The sequence below is a fragment of the Prionailurus bengalensis genome, chromosome X (assembly GCF_016509475.1).
Source record: "Prionailurus bengalensis isolate Pbe53 chromosome X, Fcat_Pben_1.1_paternal_pri, whole genome shotgun sequence".
NCBI classification, from domain to species: Eukaryota; Metazoa; Chordata; class Mammalia; order Carnivora; family Felidae; genus Prionailurus; species Prionailurus bengalensis.
The window spans coordinates 42,725,366-42,742,151 of NC_057361.1; positions in this window are offsets into that span (position 1 = coordinate 42,725,366).

Here is a 16,786-nt window from a genome sequence, read left to right on the forward strand (position 1 = left end):
GAAAGCAGGCAAAAACCTCTTTGACCTTGGCCACAGCAACTTCTTACTCAACACATCTCCAGAGGCAGGGAAACAAAAGCTAAAATGAACTACCGGGACCTCATCAAAATAAAAAGTTTCTGCACAGCGAAGGAAACAATCAGCAAAACCAAAAGGCAACCGACAGAATGGGAGAAGATATTTGCAAATGACATATCAGATAAAGGGTTAGTATCCAAAATCTATAAAGAACTTATCAAACTCAACACCCAAAAAACAAATACTCCAGTGAAGAAATGGGCAAAAGACATGAATAGACACTTCTCCAAAGAAGACATCTAGATGGCCAACCAGCATCTCTCAACGTCGCTCACCATCAGGGAAATACAAATCAAAACCACAATGAGATACCACCTCACACCTGTCAGAATGGCTAACATTAACAACTCAGGCAACGACAGATGTTGGCAAGGATGCGGAGAAAGAGGATCTCTTTTGCATTGTTGATGGCAATGCAAGCTGGTGCAGCTACTCTGGAAAACGATATGGAGGTTCCTCAAAAAACTAAAAATAGAACTACCCTATGATATAGCAATTGCACTACCAGGTATTGATTCAAGGGATACAGGTGTGCTGTTTTGAAGAGGCACATGCACCCCCATGTTTATAGCAGCACTATCAACAATAGCCAAAGTATGGAAAGAGCCATTGATGGATGAATGGATAAAGATGTGGTATATGTATGTATAATGGAGTATTACTCAGCAATCCAAAAGAATGAAATCTTGCCATTTGGAACTACATGGGTGGAACTAGAAGGTATTATGCTAAGCGAAATTAGTCCATTAGAGAAAGATAAATATTATATGACTTCACTCATATGAGGACTTTAAGATACAGAACAGATGAACATAAGGGAAAGGAAGCAAAAATAATATAAAAACAGGGAGGGGGACAAGCCATAAGAGACTCTTAAATATGGAGAACAAACAGAGGGTTACTGGAGGGGTTGTGGGAGGGGGGATGGGCTAAATGGGTAAGGGGAATTAAGGAATCTACTCCTGAAATCATTGTTGCACTATATGCTAACTAACTTGGATGTAAATTAAAAAATGAATTAAATAAAAATAATTGTAACAGCAAAAAAAAAAATTGGAAGTCTCTAGCACTGAAAACAGTACAATTTTTTTTCCTTAACTTCTAAATCAATAAGAGAGTCTCCGTAACAATTTTCTATTGTTTCTGAAGTCTTGGCTAAAAGGGATTTTACTCAAAACAGCCTAATTAGCAAGCCTTTTTCATGCAAAAAAAAAATATTGTATAAGCAAAGGAATTTTTTTCTTTGAATTGTTATTACTTGCACTCACAGTGCAGTGATTACTTGCACTCATAAAAGATGAGGCATTTAGATCTTTCATAGTATTTGTAATAGTAAGTGGAACTGTTACATTTTTTTACTATTGCAGTAGATTTCATCCTGGCACTTAAAAGTTAGCTTGCGGGGCGCCTGGGTGGCGCAGTCGGTTAAGCGTCCGACTTCAGCCAGGTCACGATCTCACGCTCCGTGAGTTCGAGCCCCGCGTCAGGCTCTGGGCTGATGGCTCAGAGCCTGGAGCCTGTTTCCAATTCTGTGTCTCCCTCTCTCTCTGCCCCTCCCCCGTTCATGCTCTGTCTCTCTCTGTCCCAAAAATAAATAAACGTTGAAAAAAAATTTAAAAAAAAAAGTTAGCTTGCAGTTTGGGGGGCACCTGGGTGGCTCAGTTGGTTGGGTATCCGACTCAGTCTCGGCTCAGGTCATGATCTCAGGGTTCGTGGGATCAAGCCCAAAGTTGGGCTCTGCACTGACAGTGCGGAGCTTGCTTGGGATTCTCTCCACCCCTGTTTCCCCCTCCCCCAGTCGTGTGCGTGCATGCACGTGCTCTATCTCTCTCAAATAAATACATAAACTTAAAAAAGAAGTTAGCTTGCAATTTTGGAATCAAAAAATACTGTGGTAGTAGTAAGTTCATGCAGTCATTTGAGCTGAAAATTAATGATGATAGTATGGAAAGCCATTACAACTTCTGCTGTGATTCATTTATCTTATTTAGCTGAATATCTTTTTTTCTTTCTTTTAACGTTTATTCATTTTTGAGAGACAGAGAAACAGAGCGCAAGCAGGGGAGGGTCAGAGAGAGAGGGAGACAAAGAATCTGAAGCAGGCTCCAGGCTCTGAGCTGTCAGCGCAGAGCCTGACTCAAGGATTGAAGTCACGAACCATGAGATCACGACCTGAGCGGAAATCGAGAGTCAGATACTTAACCGACTGAGCCACCCAGATGCCCCTTCAGCTGAATATCTCAACAAAAATGTTAGTCTTTTATCAGTTTCTTTGGTACAAGTTGAGGAAATCATACATCTCTCATGCTTAGCTGTACTATGCTGGTTTATATCTGACTTCCTACCATTTTTTTAAATTTTTTTAAATGTTTATTTATTTTTGAGACAGAGACAGAGCATGAAGGGGGGAGGGGCAGAGAGAGAGGGAGACACAGAATCGGAAGCAGGCTCCAGGCTCTGAGCCATCAGCCCAGAGCCTGACGCGGGGCTCGAAATCACGAACCGTGAGATCGTGACCTGAGCTGAAGTCGGACGTTCAACCGACTGAGCCACCCAGGCGCCCCTTCCTACCATTTTTGATATTGAAGAAGGATCGCTACTGCTCAAAGAACTTCAAAAAGACGTTTCCTCATTTAATAAATGTCTACTGTTTAGTAAATTTACCACAAAATTTGCATGTTAACATTTGGGAGTTTAAACAAAAATTTAAAAATATATATATAATAGTAACCACCACAATTATAATTGGATTTGATCATCTCACAGTACATCAGTTACACATCAAATGCATAACAAACTGTGAAAGGCCTGTGAACTTGTGAACTAACAATAAATTGTAGTCGATATCTGCTGTAAATAAGGTAAACTTCATGTTTACCTGTAAGGGTGAACTGTACTTGTACCTTTTCCAGAACAAAGCCAGAGCTTTGGGAAGGTTTTGGGGAACCACATGTGCAGGGAAGGATTGATGGATATAGATAAGTGGGAGTGTAAAGCACTGAAGGACTTTCAGGGTGTTCCTACTCTCACTGGAGTAAGGCTGCTGTGAAGCCTCAACTTTCAGAATTGGCGGCTGGAGTGAGCACAGGCTGATTGGATGTCTTCTAGAAGCATGGGATTGTCACTGATTGGCTGACTTTTCAGGAGGGCTTATCATTGATTGGCTGGATTTGAGGACTGGGCATTTATCACCCAGTGACAATTGGATGTACTCCACAGTGTGTTTATTCATTCTCTAGTTGTGCCTAGAGAATGTGGAATTTCTGGATTACAAAAGATGCATATCTTTAAACTGTCTTAAATAATTCCAAATGATTTCCAAAGCTGCTGGATCATTTTTTAAAATATATTTTAAGAGTAATCTCTACCCCTGACATGGGGCTGGAACTCACGACCCCAAGATCAAAGTCACCCGCTCCATTGACTGAGACAGCCAGGCGGCCCTAAGGGTGGAATCATTTTACACTCTGACCAGCTGTGCATGAAGAAATCTCTTAAAAATATTTTTCATTATGGGGTGCCTGGGTGGCTGATCGGTTAAGCCACCAACTCTTGATTTCCGCTAGGGTCATGGTCTTATACTTCATGGGTTCCAATCCCGCATCAGGCTCTGTGCGGACAGTGTGGAGTCTGCTTCAGATTCTCTCTCTCCTTCTCTCTCTGCCCCTCCCCTGATTGCCCTATCTCTCTCTTTCTCTCTCTCAAAAAAAATAAACATTTAAAAATATTTTTTGTTACCATTCTGATATTATGTGGTGTTCTTTATAGTGATTTTAATTTGCTTTTCCTCAGTGAAAAATGAGGCTGAATGTCTTCACATTTTTTAAAGTTTTTTTTAATTTTAGTTTTTATTTTATCTTTTTTAATTTTTTTTTAACGTTTATTTATTTTTGAGACAGAGAGAGACAGAGCATGAACAGGGGAGGGGCAGAGAGAGAGGGAGGCACAGAATCGGAAGCAGGCTCCAGGCTCTGAGCCATCAGCCCAGAGCCTGACGCGGGGCTCGAACCCACAGACCGTGAGATCGTGACCTGAGCTGAAGTCGGACGCTCAACCGACTGAGCCACCCAGGCGCCCCATATTATTTTTTATTTTAGAGAGAGATAGAGAATCTTAAGCAGGTTCCATGCTCAGTGCAGAGTTGTGGGATCATGACCTGAGCAGATATCAAGAGTAAGATGCTCAACTGACTGAGTCACCCAAGCTCCCCAGATATTTTATTTTGCATTTGTTTTTGTTTTTAAGCAATCTCTACACCCAGCGTGGAGCTAAAACTCACAACCTCGAGATCAAGAGTTTCATGCCCTACCCACCAAGCCAGCCAGGTGCCCTGTCTCTTTCATTTATTGAACATTTGTCTATCCTCATCTGTAACTTGCCTGTTCAACTCTTTTGCCCATTTGTCCATGGAATTTCACAAGCTTCAGCTTGTGGTTGATTTGTAAACCCTCAGAAGTGTGGTCACTGCAGTGAGGCTATCACCGATTGGCTGATTTCCCGAGCACGTGTACAGATCCAAAGTTATTTCTAAACCGTGATTACTTGTTCACAACTTGGGAATTTGGCCACAAAACAGACTTTTCCTTTCTTCAATATGTATTTTTAATTCTCAGTCACCCCTTTTGGTTTTCTCTCAACCAAACTTACAGGAGACATCATAAGAGATGTTCCATATCTTTGTTTAAAGAGGTATGATTTTAAGGGACACCTGGGTGGCTCAGTTGGTTAAGTGTCCGACCTCAGCTCAGGTCATGATTTCATGGTTTATGGGTTCAAGCCCTGCATCCGGCTCTGTGCTGACAGCTCAAAGTCTAGAGCCTGCTTCGGATTCTGCGTCTCCCCTTCTCTCTGCCCCTCCCCCACTTGCACTCTGTCTTTCTTTCTCAAAAATAAACATTATAAAACAATATTTAAATTTTTTTTAACATTTATTCATTTTTGAGAGACATAGACAGAATGTGAATGGGGGAAGGGCAGAAAGAGAGGGACACACAGAATCCAAAGCAGGATCCAGGCTCTAAGCTGTCAGCACAAAGCCTGACGTGGGGCTGGAACTCACCAACCGTGAGATCATGACCCGAGCCGATGTCAGACCCTTAACTGACTAAGCCACCCAGGTGACTCTATAAAACAATTTTTAATAAAAAAGGAGGTATGATTTTTTTTAATTTTTTAATGTTTATTTATTTTTGAGAGAGAGAGAGAGAGACAGAGCTCGAGATAGGAAGGGCCAGAGAGAGAGGGAGACACAGAATCCCAAGTAGGCTCCAGGCTCTGAGCTGTCAGCACAGAGCCGGATGCAGGGCTCGAACTCACGAACCGCGAGATCATGACCTGAGCCGAAGTCGGACGCTTAACCGACTGAGCCACCCAGGCGCCCCAAAAGGAGGTATGATTTTAAGTAATGTTGCCATTTTAGTGATTTAAGAACCAATTACTGTGGCAAAAAAGTAGCTCCAGCTGTCAAATTTTTGCAATTCATTGAAAAATCTAAATACAAGATTTGGGGGCATCCTGACAAAGGTAATGCATTTCCTAGCACAAACTAATTAAACACAGGAAATGCCCTCTATATATAGGACACCTGGCAATCCTATTTTGGTCCCAGAGGCCACACACACAAATGTGTTTCATAGAATTGATGTACTATAGTATAAAGCGAACACCAACCAAACTGCCTGTCAGGTGAAGAAATAGAATAGAAGATGTGAGCAAACCTTTTCTGTAAGGGGCAGATAGTAAATATTTTAGGCTTTGGGAGACACCATAAAGTTGCTTTTCTTTTTTAATTTTTTTAAGTCTATTTATTTATTTTGTGAGAGAGACAGAGAGCGAATGAGGGGAGGGGTAGACAGAAAGGGAGAGAGAGAATCCCAAGCAGGCTCCACGCTGTCAGCGCAGAGCCTGACACGGGGCATGAACTCATGCACCGTGAGATCATGACCTGAGCCAAAATCAAGAGTCAGACACGTAACTGACCGAGCCACCCAGGTGCCCCATTCTCTCTTTTTTTTAATGTTTATATTCAAGAGAGCATGCATGAGCAGGGGAGGGGGACAGAGGATGTGAAGCAAGCTCCCCACTGACAGCAGAGAGCCCAATACGGGGCTCGAACTCACAGATCATGAGATCATGAGATCATGACCAGAGCCAAAGTCGGATGCTCAACCAACTGAGCCACCCAGGTGCCCCCATCATATGGTTTCTGTCACATCTAGTCAACCATTGCCATTGTGGTGAAAATAGCCATAGACAACATAAATGAACAACAGCAGTTGTATTCTAGCAAAACTTCATTCACTGACACTGAAATTTGAATTTTGTATAGTTTTCATGTCGCAAAATATTTTTTTTTGTTCTGGGGCGCCTCACTGGCTCAGTATGTTAAGCGTCCGAGTTTAGCTCAAGTCATGATCTCACGCTTTGTGAGCTGAAGCCCCACATCAGATGGCTCTCTGCTGTCAATACAGAACCACTTTTGGATTTTGTCTCCCTCTCTCTCTGCCCCTTGCGCACACGTGCATACTCTCCCTCTCTCGAAAATAACATTAAAAAATTTTTTTAAATAATAAAAAATAAATTTAAAAAACAAACTATTTTTGTTCTTTTTAATCATTTTATTTTAGAATTTATTTTTTTTAAGTTTATTTATTGGGGCACCTGGGTGGCTTAGTCGGTTGAGTGTCCAACTTTGACTCAGGTCATGATCTCACGGTTTGTGGGTTCAAGCCCCCCGTCGGGCTCTGTGCTGACAGCTCGGAGCCTGGAGCCTGCTTTGGATTCTGTGTCTCCCTCTCTCTCTGCCCCTCCCCCACTCATGCTCTGTCTCTCTCTCTCAGAAATAAACATTAAATTTTTTTAAATAAAAAATAAAAATAAATAAACATTAAAAATAATAAAAAATAAAAAGTTTAAAAGTTTATTTATTTATTTTGAGAGAGAGAGCACGAGTGGGGGAGGGCCAGAGAGAGAGAGAGAGGGAGAGAGAGAATTCCAAGTAGGCTCCAAGCGGTCAGCACAGTGTGAGATCATGACCCAAGCCTAAATCAAGAGTTGGATGCTTAACAGACTGAGCCACCCAGGTGCCCCTAGAATTTATTTTATTACTATTTTTTTTAGAAATAGAATTTAGTGATTCATCATTTACATGTAATACCCAGTGCTCATCCCAACAATCACCTTCCTTAATGCCCATTGCCCATTTAGCCCATCACCCCATCTAACAGCCCACCAGCAACCCTCAGTTTTTCTCTGTATTTAAGAGTCTCTTATGGTTTGTCTCTCTCTCTGTTTTTATCTTATTTTTCCTTCCCTCCCCCTATGTTCATCTGTTTTGTTCTCTCAAATCCCACCTATGAGTGAAATCATATGATGTTTGTCCTTCTCTGACTGACTTATTTCAGTTAGCATAAGTTCCATCTGCGTTGTGGCAAATGGCAAGATTTTATTCTTTTTGATCGCTGAGGAACATTCCATTGTGTATATATATATACTACATCTTTGTCCATTTGTCAGTTGATGGACATTTGAGATCTTTCCATACTTTGGCTATTGTCAATAGTGCTGCTATAAACATTGGGGTTCATGTGCCCCTTCGAATCAGCACTCCTGTATCCTTTGGATAAATACCTAGTAGGGCCATTGGTGGGTCGTAGGATAGGTCTCTTTTTAATTTTTGAGGAATCTCCACACTGTTTTCCAGAGTGGTTGCACCAGTTTGCATTCCCACCAGCAGTGCAAAAGGGTTAGCCTTTCTCCACATCCTTGCCAACATCTGTTGTTGCCTGAGTTGTTAATGTTAGCCATTCTGACAGGTGTGAGGTGGTATCTCATTGCGGTTTTGATTTGTATTTTCCTAATAATGAGTGATGTTGGGCATCTTTTCATGTGTCTGTTAGCCATCTGGATGTCTTCTTTGGAGAAATGTCTATGCATGTCTTTTGCCCATCTCTTCACTGGATCATTTGTTCTTTGGGTGTTGAGTTTGATAAGTTCTTTATAGATTCTGGATAGTAACCCTTTATCTGGTATGTCATTGGCAAATATCTTCTCCCATTCTGTCAGTTGGCTTTTAGTTTTGCTGGTTGTTTCCTTTGCTGCGCAGAAGCTTTTTACCTTGATGAGGACCCAATAGTTCATTTTTGCTCTTGTTTCCCTGGGACTAGGCATGTCCCAGAGACATGCCTAGTAAGAAGTGGCTGCGGCCAAGGTCAAAGAGGTTGTTGCCTGTTTTCTACTCTAGATTTTGATGGCTTCCTGTCTTACGTTTAGGTTTTGCATCCTTTTTGAGTTTATTTTGTGTATGGTGTAAGAAAGTGGTCCAGGTTCATCCTTCTATTACTATTTAAATTTTTTTAATTCCAGTATAGTTAACATATGGTGTTATATTCGTTTCAGGTGTACAATATGGTGGTTCAACAATTCTATACATGACTTAGTGCCCATCAAGACAAGCATACTTTGAATCCCCTTCACCTATTTCACCCGTCCCCCCACCTGCCTCCCCTCTGGCACCACCAGTTTGTTCTCTATAGTTAAGAGTTTGTTTTTTGACGTGGCTCTTTTTCCTTTGTTCTTTCATTCTGTTTCTTAAATTACACATATGAGTGAAATCAGATGGTATTTATTGTTCTCTCACTAACTTATTTTGCTTATCATTATGCTCTCTAGAACCATCCACATTACTGTAAATGGCAAGATCTCATTCTTTTTATGGCTGAGTAATATTCCACTGGTATATAAAGAATATATCACATCTTCTTTATCTATTCATCAATCAGTTGACACTTGGGCTACTTCCATAATTTGGTTGTTGTAAATAATGCTGCAAAAACATAGGGGTGCAAATATCCCTTCAAATTAGTGTTTTCATATACTTTGTGTAAATACCGTAGTGCAGTTACTGGGTTGCAGTGTAGTTCTATTTTCAATTTTTTGAGGAACCTCCACACTGTTTTCTACAGTGGCTGCACCAGTTTGCATTCCCACCAACTGTGCACGAGGGTTCCTTTTTCTCCACATCCTCGCCAACACTTGTTGTTTCTTGTGTTTTTAAAATAATTTTAAAAGGTTAGGGGCGCCTGGGTGGCGCAGTCGGTTAAGCGTCCGACTTCAGCCAGGTCACAATCTCGCGGTCCGTGAGTTCGAGCCCCACGTCAGGCTCAGGGCTGAGGGCTCAGAGCCTGGAGCCTGTTTCGGATTCTGTGTCTCCCTCTCTCTCTGCCCCTCCCCCGTTCATGCTCTGTCTCTCTCTGTCCCAAAAATAAATAAACGTTGAAAAAAAATTTTTTTAAATAATTTTAAAAGGTAAAAAGCTCTTACCTTTCTTAGCTCAAGGCCAAAGCCATGCAGAAACAAGCAAAGGCTAGATTTGGCCCATGGGTTGTAGTTCGCTGGCCCTTGATGACCAGAACTATAGAAACCCTCACTGGGCCCCCTCCTTGTCATATCATTCTCTCTTCCTGGGGCAACTACTCCCCTGGTTTTTGTTTTCCTGATTACCTTGATTTTCTTGCTCTTTACCACCCACATCTGTGAACCTGAACAAGAGTTTAGTTTGCCTCTTTTGAGAAGTATATGAATGAACTAATACATTATGTAATTTTGTGTCTTGCTTTTTCCCCTCAACATTATGTCTATGAGATGCGTCTATGTTGTGTGTCGCTGCAATCTGCTCGTTTTAATTGCTTTGCTGTATTCCATTGATAGATCACAATGTGTTTATCCATTCTCTTAGTGCATATCAATGAGTGTCATTTCTGGGTCATAGAGGACACATACCTTTAAACATTCCTAAATAATCCCAAATGCTTTTCCAAAGTGGTTGCATCAGTTTATACTCCCACCAACAGTATATAAAGTGTTACATTTAGGGAGCCTGGGTGGCTCAGTCGGTTGAGCTTCCGACTCTTGATTTTGGCTCAGGTCATGATCTCATAGTTTGCGATTTTGAGCCCCGCATCGGGCTCTGTACTGACAGCGCAGAGCCTGCCTGGGATTCTCTCTCTCTCTCTCTCTCTCTCTCTCTGCCCCTCCCTCACTTGTGCTCTCTCTCTCTTTCTCAAAATAAATAAAACTTTTTTAAAAAAGTATTACATTAAAAAATTGTTTTACCAATACGATATTATTGTGATGTTCCTTTTTTGTGGTTTTAATTTTCTTTTCCTTGATGAATAATGAGGTTGAACATCCTTCACATGTTTATTGGACATTTGGGCATCATCTTCTGTAGTGTGCAAGTTCAAATCTTTGCCCCCTTTTTTACTGGCTGCAAAGGATTTTTCAAAATATGTAACTATGGTCAGCCTTTAAAAAGTAAAAGGTTCTCTACTAAATTACAGTGCCTGGCTACTGTTGGGATATTGGAAGATCTGGCTACCCATATAGCAGCAATGGGTGGGAGCAGGGTAGTGACTGCTCCTCTAGATGGTACATTGGTGACCCCATGCCCTCTGTACCCACTGTCAGAATGACTTCATAAAAGGGTTTGGGACATGCTGGGGAAACCACTCCTGACTTTATCTCCACCTTCCCCTGCCAATTGGACTCTGCAAACCTGGAAGGGTTGGGGAGAAACGTAAGTGTTTCCCAAATGACAGCTAGATAGGAAGTTGGCACTAACCCCCACATTCCTCGTGCCCAACATGGAGCAGTGGCTCTCAAGCAGGTGCTGCAGTCTTTCTCCAAATGGCCTGCTCCCACCCAGACATTCATACATCCCTTGATGCCCCAGGGCCCTGCATGCCCCCTGACCTTACCATTGTACAAGGAGTTCCAGCTGTACCGCCTGGGTGTGATTGGTGAATATGTTTTCAGTTTAAGAAAGAGTCCTAACGGGAATATTGGTGGCTTGGATCCTCATTTAAAAACAGGGGCGCCTGGGGGTTCCTGGGCTACCCAGTCGGTTGAGCATTCGACCTCAGCTCAGGTCACAATCTCACAGTTTGTGAGTTTGAGCCCCGTGTCGGGCTCTGTGCTGACAGCTCAGAACCTGGAGCCTGCTTCGGATTCTGTGTCTCCCTCCCTCTCTGCCCATCCCTCACTAGTATTCTGTCTCTGTCTCAAAAATAAATAAAAACATTTAAAAAAATAAATAAAAAATAAAAATAGGGGCGCCTGGGTGGTTCAGTCGTTAAACATCCAACTTTGGCTCAGGTCATGATCTTGCAGTTTGTGAGTTCAAGTGCTGAGTTGGGCTTTGTGCTGACAGCTCAGAGCCTGGAGCCTGCTTCAGATTCTCCCCCACCCCTCCAGAACCTGGAGTCTCCCTCTCTCTCTGCCCCTCCTTACTCATTCTCTCTCTCTCTCTCTCTAATAAATATGAAAAAAATGTTTTTAATGTTTAAAAATTGAGCCCTATTTGGGACACCTGGGTGTCTCAGTCAGTTAAGCATCTGACTCTTGATTTTGGCTTAGATCATGATCTCACAGTTCATTGGTTCCAGCCCCGAATTGAGCTCTGCACTGACAGTGCAGAGCCTGCTTGGGATTCTATCTCTGCCCCTCCCCTGCTCACTCTCTCTGTCTCTCTCAAAATAAAAATGAACTTAAAAAAAATTGAGCCCTATTTTCATTAATAGAAATGTCTTAAAAAATCCATTAAAATTTCATAAATTTCAGTTCATGGGAAGAGCCAGCAAGGGTTCAGCTTGGTTTCATATCTGTAAAAGTAGTATTAGCAACTTGTAAACAATTGATTAAATGTTTTTTTGTTACTTATAAAAGGCTCTCTGAAGATAGGGATGGGGGCGTCTTAGAGATCAGAGCCAAGATCAAATGTGATTCTTACAAAAGAAAACTGATTTGATGGACTATGCCCTAGACAGGAAGATGGAAAGCTTGGCTCCCTTTCCACATATTCCTGATCTTAGTGCTTCTATGCCACGTTCTGGACTGGAATCTTGAGATCTGCATTCTGATTGTGTCACTTTGGCTGAGTCATATGTCCCCCACGGGTCTCAGTTTTTCCTTCTGCCAAATAAACACAAGTTCACAGGTTTGTTGAGAGGTCACAAGACAGTGAAAATGAAGTCTCTTTAAGGAATTAAATCAGCTCTTTCAGAACGTAACACATTTCAAAATTATCACACGGAAGTTGTTTCTTTGGAGCAAAGTAACACCTGTGTTAGTTGGTTTGGGCTGCCATAACAGAATACGACAGACCAGGTGGCTTAAACATCAGAGATTAATTTTCTCACAGTTCTGGAGGCCAGATCAAGACGCTGGTAGAGTTGGTCTTTCCCCAGGCCTCTCTCTTTGGCTTGCAAATTGCCATCTACTCTTGTGTCCTCACAAGTCTTCTCTGTTTTCTGTGTCCTGATCTGCTCTTCTTATAAGGACATCAGTCACACTGGATTAGGACCCACCCTAATGACTTCATTCTAACTTGATCACCTCTTTAAAGGCCCTGTCTTCAAATACAGCCACATTCTGCAATACTAAGGATGGGGGCTTCAAAATATGAATTTGAGGAGGACAAAACTCAGCCCATAACAGCCAGAGATGAATTTTAACTATTTGTCTGAGGTGGGGGAAGAAGAGGAGGGAGTAGTTTAGGTCTGGGATGTGTTAGTTTGCTTTGGGGAGACCTCAGCTAGGATGGGCAGATCGCTCAATGGTAGCCTCACCCAAGATGGAAAGATTGCTCAATGGCGGCTCATTGCTTGGTACAGGCTTTCTCAATGAAAATGCATCATCATGACTTTATTGTTTTGGTTAAAAATAATAACAGTAATGCCCAATAATTACAAAAAATAGGGGGGAGTGCAGAAAAGCACAAACATAAAAACTTTAAAACAAAATCACTTTAGGGGTGCCTGGCTGGCTCAGTCAGTAGAGCATACAACTCTTGATATTGGGGTTGTGAGTTCAAGCCCCATGCTGGGTGTAGGATTACTTTAAAATAAGGGGCACCTAGGTGGCTCAGTCAGTTGAGCATCTGACTCTTGATCTAGGCTCAGGTCATGATCCCAGGGTCGTGGGATCGAGCCCTGCACTGGGCTGGGCGCTGAGTGTGGAGCCTACTTAAGATATTCTCTCTCCCTCTGCCCCTCACCCTGCCTCTAAATAAATAAATAAATACATAAATAAATAAATAAAGTATTTTAAAAATAAAAATTTAAAAAATCACTAAATCCTAATACCAAGAAATAACCATTTTTCTTATGATGTTCCTTCTGCCCATGTACAAGGAGGCAAGATTGGTACATGGAGAGTCAGAAAGAGAGAAAGAAACAAAAGCAATTTATATTAATGGGCTTGCACTACACATGTTGGTTTAAGTGAAAGGTGTTGAGTTTTTGTTCAATTAAACTAACAGAAGAGGGGCACCTGGGTGGCTCAGTTGGTTAAGCATCCGACTTGGGCTCAGGTCATGATCTCATGGTTTGTGGGTTTGATCCTTGCATCGGGCTCTGTGCTGACAGCTTGGAGCTTGGAGCCTGCTTCGGATTCTGTGTCTTCCTCTCTCTCTGCCCCTCCCCTGCTCGTGCTCTGTCTCTGTCTCTCTCTCTCTCAAAAATAAAAATAAATGTTAAAAAATAAAGTAACATGGCACAAAAACAGACACATAGACCAATGGAATAGAATAGAAACTCCAGAACTAGACCCACAAACGTATGGCCAACTCATCTTTGACAAAGCAGGAAAGAACATCCAATGGAAAAAAGACAGCCTCTTTAACAAATGGTGCTGGGAGAACTGGACAGCAACATGCAGAAGGTTGAAACTAGACCACTTTCTCACACCATTCACAAAAATAAACTCAAAATGGATAAAGGACCTAAATGTGAGACAGGAAACCATCAAAACCTTAGAGGAGAAAGCAGGAAAAGACCTCTCTGACCTCAGCCATAGCAATCTCTTACTCGACACATCCCCAAAGGCAAGGGAATTAAAAGCAAAAGTGAATTACTGGGACCTTATGAAGATAAAAAGCTTCTGCACAGCAAAGGAAACAACCAACAAAACTAAAAGGCAACCAACGGAATGGGAAAAGATATTCGCAAATGACATATCGGACAAAGGGCTAGTATCCAAAATCTATAAAGAGCTCACCAAACTCCACACCCAAAAAACAAATAACCCAGTGAAGAAATGGGCAGAAAACTTGAATAGACACTTCTCTAAAGAAGACATCCGGATGGCCAACAGGCACATGAAAAGATGTTCAGCGTCGCTCCTTATCAGGGAAATACAAATCAAAACCACACTCAGGTATCACCTCACGCCAGTCAGAGTGGCCAAAATGAACAAATCAGGAGACTATAGATGCTGGAGAGGATGTGGAGAAACGGGAACCCTCTTGCACTGTTGGTGGGAATGCAAATTGGTGCAGCCGCTCTGGAAAGCAGTGTGGAGGTTCCTCAGAAAATTAAAAATAGACCTACCCTATGACCCAGCAATAGCACTGCTAGGAATTTATCCAAGGGATACAGGAGTACTGATGCATAGGGCCACTTGTACCCCAATGTTCATAGCAGCACTCTCAACAATAGCCAAATTATGGAAAGAGCCTAAATGTCCATCAACTGATGAATGGATAAAGAAATTGTGGTTTATATACACAATGGAATATTATGTGGCAATGAGAAAAAATGAAATATGGCCTTTTGTAGCAACGTGGATGGAACTGGAGAGTGTGATGCTAAGTGAAATAAGCCATACAGAGAAAGACAGATACCATATGGTTTCACTCTTATGTGGATCCTGAGAAACTTAACAGGAACCCATGGGGGAGGGGAAGGAAAAAAAAAAAAGAGGTTAGAATGGGAGAGAGCCAAAGCATAAGAGACTGTTAAAAACTGAGAACAAACTGAGGGTTGATGGGGGGTGGGAGGGAGGAGAGGGTGGGTGATGGGTATTGAGGAGGGCACCTTTTGGGATGAGCACTGGGTGTTGTATGGAAACCAATTTGTCAATAAATTTCATAAAAAAAAAATAAAGTAACAGAAGAAAAATAAATGGCTGTTGTATTAGTTTCCTTTTGCCACTATAACAAATTGCCACATAGTGGCTCAAAACAACACCAATTACTGCCTTCCAGTTCTGGAAGTCAGAAGTCTGGCATGGGTCCCACTGGGCTCCAATCAAGTTGTTAGCAGGTCTGGGTTCCCTTCTAGAGGTTCCGGGGGAAATTTTTCTTGCCTTTTCCAGCTTTGAGAGGCCCCCACCTCCCTTGGATCATGGCCTTCTTCCTCCATCTTCTAAGGTAGCAACTGTAGTTGGGTTCTTCTCACATCACATCCCTCCTGTCTTCTCCCGCTTTAAAAAAAATTAATGTTTTATTTATTTTTGAGAGAGAGAGAGAGGGACAGAGCATGAGCAGGGGAGGGGGAAGAGAGAAGGGGAGGACACAGAATCTGAAGGAGGTTTAAGGCTCTGGGCTGTCAATACAGAGTCCAACATGGGGCTTGAACTCACAAATTGGCAGATTGTGACCTGAGCTGAAGTTGGATGCTTAACCCACTGATCCACCCAGGTGCCCCCCTCTTCTACTTTTAAGGATACTTGTGGATATATTGGTTCCACCAGATAATCTAGGACAACTGCCTTATCTTAAAGTCATCTGATTATCAACCTTAATTCTCCTTTGCAGTGTAACCTAACATAATCCCAGGTTCTGGGGATTAGGATGTGGGCATCTTTGGGGTGGATGAGTCACGCTGCCTGGCACTAGATGCAAAATGTAACAAACTGCTGAACCTCAGCTACAGGTTTCATTACAACATCCTCTACATTTAAATCTTTCATAATTCCCTAAGTAAAAAAAAAAAAAATCATGAAAAACCTTTATCGGTTGAGATGCTTTTGTCTGCAAGTAACAGAAACCAACTTGAACCAGCTTGACCAATAAGAGAATGGACGAACTCACAAAAGAGGAAATGGCTTCAGGTGGGCTCAACCCTTGTTCCAGAGAGGCCAAAGGCCATCCTGCCAGTGAGCGACAGAGCTGCAATCCCAGCCCAGCCTGCCCAAACATTGCCCAACCAGGCTCTTAGCCATTGTCAGTCCACGCTGACCTGTGCCAGTGGGGACACACTTGCCCAGAGGGCTGCCTTCCTGAGTGAGTGAGTGAGTTGGAGCTGGCTGCCCATGTCTTCAGGCCTGGCGAGAGCCTGCACTTCTCAGGCACAGGCCAGCCCGCAGCCTGTCCATTAGGCACGACTTAGGGAGCCGTGTGGCCTGCGAACCACGGGCACATTGTCAGGCTGCCTTTTTCCCTATCTTTCCTCTGCCTGACTGGACTAGTGCCTGGGCCTCGGGAAGCCGGGGTGGTGCTGAGGTTTGAGCAGGCTCCACCCAGAACCTTGCCAGGCCCCGGGGGCCTAGAAAGGAGCGGGGTGGAGAAGGCTTGTATGCCATAAGCCTCAGTTCAGCACCCTCAGCAACTGCCCATCGATGTAGGGCTCGCTGTCCTAAACTGCTCAGTTTCCCCCATGATGCTACTGTTAGTTCTCATCTCCAAGTGCTTTACACATGCTGTTCCTCCTGCTGGCATATGCTGTCTCTTTTTCTTCTGCTCAGTTAACTCCTTATCCTTCAGATTTTAACTGCGATGTCACCTCCCTGAGGACTCCTTTCTGGTACCCACCACTGAATAATGGTATCCAGCTCTTAATCCCTGGAACCTGTGAATGTTCACTTGGTGGCAAAAAAAAAAAAAGAAAAAGAAAAAGGAGTTAAGGGTCTGGAGACGGGGAGATTATTT